At 41.9% G+C, this 4,987-nt stretch overlaps 1 protein-coding gene across 1 annotated transcript in view; it reads left to right on the top strand.

Annotated features, from left to right (window-relative positions):
- Positions 1 to 3,386: 3,386 nt before the first annotated feature.
- LOC111866018 overlaps positions 3,387 to 4,987 on the top strand; it is a 135,288-nt gene continuing 133,687 nt past the window's right edge. Inside the window, exon 1 of the mRNA XM_023854501.2 lies at positions 3,387 to 3,678. The gene's annotated coding sequence lies outside the window, so the exon portion shown is untranslated. The remainder of the gene's footprint in view (positions 3,679 to 4,987) is intronic.

Here is a 4,987-nt window from a genome sequence, read left to right as displayed (position 1 = left end):
TACAATAGCCGTTACTGACTCCGCAAGCAGTCATGTTTGCACGACAACAATTGGAAACAGCAACAGGGGAAAGGTGTTTTCTATGCGGTCCATGTCTAGATGTTGCAAGCAGGACCGTTAGTAAATAAGATCTAAAAGTTTGTGACAACGGTACATAAGCACAAATATGTTTCTGGTCACTATCCAGCGTCCTCTTTTTATTTCGAAACACAACGTTTCGGAGACTGGATTCTGTCTCCATCTTCAGGTATAACATACTCAGTTGGGTCCAATTGATGGAGCTAGCCCCCATTTCCGGACACTAAGTGAGAGGCTGTCAGTAAAATATAAGAGCCTTAAAATTATCGGTGTTCAAGGACACCACCGTTCAAGTGACTGAGCTGCCATAAGATAAGCATGATTTGCTTTACGAAGCCTCTACTGACACAGGACTTGTGTATACAGTGCAAAAGGGAGAATTTTCAGTAACATGCTAAAAGTGCGATACGTTCACTTGGCAAAAGGCCAAGTATATTCATAGGAGACGAACCCATCTTATCGTCAGAGAGGACGTTACATAAGGACTATTAGTGCAAGGGCTCAGTTGAAACAAATCTCTGGTCGTGAGTCTCAAGGAGCTTTTTTTTTTATTGCTAGTGGGGTGGGACTAAGTCCCTTGTACTGAGGCCACTTCTGGCCTATTGTAGCAGCCCCAGATGATAGGTGAGGGTGATTGTGGAGCAATTGGTGGAATGAAGATTGGCAGGGGAAACCGAAGTACTCGGAGAAAACCTGCCCCAGCGCCACTTTTTCCACCACAGATCCCACTTAACCAGACCCGGGATCGAACCCTAGCCGCCGCGGTGGGAAGGCAGCGTCTAACCGCTTGAGCTATGGCGCGGCCCTTAACAAGGGAGTAGGACCCGCTATTAACGCGCAGGCTCTGCTGCCGAAATGAAACGGGATGAGTGACATTGCAGTGAATTGGGATTGCCGGGTTTCTGGGCGTTGTCCATCGTCCCTTATTCTAGAGAACACTGAAGAACACAAAGTGCTGGAAACTGGACCTGTTCCCGTGCTTACTTGAGGATGGTTCCTGTTTCTGAAACATTGCGTTCTTTGGTGTTATTTAGAACACTAGGTGAAGGGCACAGTGGAAGAACCCGGAAATCCCGAGTTCAATACATCACCTTCGGAACCCCTTAGAATCCACTAAACTGCATCCTGCAACCAGAAGCACAATCATAACATACAAGAGCATCAGGAACATAACAACATACGTAGCTATAAGTAAAATATTCAGGAAGACAAATCTTCCCTGAAAATGGAAGTAATAAGTTCCTCCAAAACAATAGTATTTATTATATAATATCAGAAATTAAATAAATAATTTTCCTGGGGAGTAAAGCGCGGCCGGCGCGTAAGGCTGACAACCTTACCGCCATCTGTGAGCCGATTGTCTAGATAATGTGGGAGCCTCAACGTCTCACAACCCTATGGGCCTTCACGGCCTGTTACAGGGGTAGCTTTACTTTTACTTTTACTTCGGCACATGTCAGAAGACTAATTTTAAAAATAAATAAGCCCTTTCATTAGGAATGCGTCTCCGAGATAAATAGCAGCATCACAAATCTCATCACTTCTAATTCTGAGTAATAATAATTTAAATTGACAAAAAAAATTACTCAGGCATAATGCGGGACAATAAGGACGCAGCTTCACACACAATTGGCTCTATAAAACAGAGCCTTTCTTCAGAAGCCAACAGACCTACCCACTTCTTGAAGAAATCCCAAGCCTTGCATGGAACCCGAAGGTTCTTTACTGTTTGCATCAGAACCATCAATGGCCACTGTCGTGAGTCAGATGAAACCAGGTCACACTCTTCCAACTTACTGCTTTAAGATACGTTTTAATATATATATCACTGTTTCTTTAGTGAATTCCTAGTGTTCGCGCCTATCTTTATAAATTCTCATGATTCTGCACTGGTGAACCGGAAGTAGGGCTTATCCGTCTCAACTTTTTGTCGCCTAACTCTGTTACTTTCCCATGTTCATCAGTGTTCGAGGTGGGAGTTTCTTGGTAACTGCTCGGGAAACACGTTCCTGTTGCTAGGCAGCATATTCCTAATGATGCAACAGTTGGACTACAACAATGGAAGAGCTATGTTTTCTACTCTGTCCGTGCAAGATGTCATAAGCAAGAGACAAATTAAGAGCTTAGTCAGGAGTGGTACTACCCTGTATGGAGGCGGGGTCGAATACCTCCACCGTGACCCTGCGAGTCGTAGGAAGCGACGAAAAGGGAAGTCTCAAATGTGAGACACTAAAATATGGTAGCAAGTCCCAAGGGACTAGGACCCGAGAAAGGCTGCGCTGGCAAGGGCCAGCAGCATATACAAAAGACAGACCCGTCCTCTCGTCAGAGAGGGCGTCCCACAGAAACAAGACCGTAACTGTCGAGGAGTAATAAATATCTGGTCATGAGCCCCAAGGGGGTGCTCGATACCAAGACTTACTGACTGACTGATCGTCAGTCGCAATATTACTTTGACTTTGAGAGCTTAGTCAGTCGTGGGATATTAGCCAGCTGGTAAGGACAAAAGTAGAGGGCATTGTTAGTATCCGTTACCAAGAAACTGCTGCTGAAATAAACTGAGATGACTTAGGTGATAATTCTGCACAAGTATCTGTAAAGAAGAGAGGATTTGAACCGGAGGCAGAGGAATAGCAAATATTTCGAGCCGTTACCAAGAAACGTCTAGTAGCAAGCAAAGAACACTAGACTGTTTACTCTGCTGAACTGTAAGTGTGGAAACAGCGATTATGTTAGAGTTATTGTAGTTACGATATGTAGGTGGTCTATAAATCTACTCACCAATCCAAACCACGTTATAGTCACACTCCATCAGGTGAGAATATATATGACTAGGCCCCTTGTTCGAATCCATTTCATCGTACGAAACGTCGACCAGGATTACTTGTTTTGGGTTGTGAAATGAGAGCCTCTGGGCATGACCTCCTGCCGGGAAAGTAATAAGACTGTAATCAACCTCAGACAACAGAGAAAAGCTAGAGGCCAATGGGAGTAGCTCCAGAAGAGATGATAAGATGAGCATATGATTGTTGTTTTGACGTATATTAAGTTGGATACCACAACTGGTGATTCTCTGATAAACATAATTATCGGCAAGACCGACAATGGTGTCTATTATTGTAATGTAAATAGAAGCAAATACAGCTACAGACAGGAGCTTGCGTGCAGAACAGTGGCAGAGAAAGACAGAAAGATGAACAGGTATCCGCACAGCACAAGAATGAGTGGCGACTGTAGAAGGGGGAGGGGCTAATATCTTGTAGTATTCGCAAGCGTACAGCTCGACTATCATACAGGAGTCCACTACAGTCTTTACCGAACCATCAAGGTGGCCGTGGAGGTGATCGTAGCCATGGTAACCTTGCGGAGATGCTGCGGCAGCTGAGCGGTGTAATTATCGAACGATTGTAAGAAGGAAAATCGCGCGTCTTCTGTTTATGGCTGAGCCACCGGACATAGACTGAAGGTTCAGAATGTAAAAGTAAATCGGAAACAAAACAAAGCATCTGTTATTGTCAAGAATATAAACCACATCAGATCTTTACTCCAAGACACCTACTGAGTTCAGACTTACGACCTGACAACACAGTTCAGTTCAAGGTAAGAGTCAGCGAATCACGACATGATAACCATCTCATTTTTCAGTGTGAGGCCCGAGGCTTCAAACTGAGTGTTCTAGCTGCATGTGTCTTGCGAGGGGTTAAAAGTGACACACTCAAATGGCGATTGTGACGAGCAAAAGCAGGAATAACTGAAGTTTATAGTGACGTTTCAAATTCTGTCCCATAAAGCAATACTCTGGGACGTCTGTTGGATATGATAGTCTCACTTGTTCTAATTAAGGACGCGTGTTAAATTAATGTTGACCAGGAGCAGTTATATACGGATTTACATAGCTTCTGTTGCGCGATGCTTGGGAAAATCTTTCGTGTGGAAAAGCAAAGCGTTATAATATAATTTCTACCTTTACTCTTTGTATGCTGTAGTGTGTGATTAAGGTCATATTGTATTTTATTAAAAGAGGGTATACAAATTATAACCGATTAATCGGTTTCATTTCTTAAAATCACGACATGTTTCGATCATTATCATCAGGTAAACATTTAAAAATTATATTAAATAGAGATCAATGACTTGTATTGTGTGATTTGATTCAATTGGATGTTATATCTTCAAGTAACATCCCATAATCGTTTAATATCTTTGGCACGATTATGCATTTTATGGTACGTACTCTAAACCCGGCCCTGTAATAAGCTCATTGTGTCTGGGTCCAACTTACAATGAAATTAAACTAAAATATGCAATTCATTAATTTGTAAGTAAGATCTAAAGGTTTGTGACAACTGTACAATAGTATAAATATTGTGTTTCTGGACATTATGCATAGTCCTGTTTTTATCTAAAAACGCGGCCCTGTTTATATTCCACAACACGACGTTTCGGAGACTGGAGTCTGTCTCCGTCTTCAGGTAAAAAGTACTCCGGAGATAGGGAATAGCTCTGTCGATTGGACCCAACTGAGAAGGTTTTACCTGAAGATGGAGGCAGGATCCAGTCTCCGAAACGTTGCCTTTTGAAATATAAACAGGGCGGTGGATAATTCAATTCAATTCTTTATTATTTATGTGCCCAGTCAACAGCCGCAAGGCCAATTACAGACAGAGCACAGGGTAGATACAAGTAATTACCTTATGGACAATCATAACATAAAGTCAAAAACAAATTACAGGCAAACACTGGAAGGAAACACATTAATGCAGACAAGTAAACAAACAAAAAACATAATAATAATAATAATAATAATTTCATTAACATAAATCTAAGTTGTTATTGAGAACTGAGAAATGAAACGTATAAATATTTAATTGAGAAATGAAAAGTATAGATTTTCAGCGAGAATAATAAT

This window comes from Cryptotermes secundus, unplaced genomic scaffold (genome assembly GCF_002891405.2).
Source record: "Cryptotermes secundus unplaced genomic scaffold, Csec_1.0 scaffold72, whole genome shotgun sequence".
In the NCBI taxonomy this organism is placed as follows: Eukaryota; Metazoa; Arthropoda; class Insecta; order Blattodea; family Kalotermitidae; genus Cryptotermes; species Cryptotermes secundus.
The sequence above is the reverse complement of the archived record's forward strand: the minus strand, read 5'-3'. Positions and strand labels throughout refer to the sequence as shown.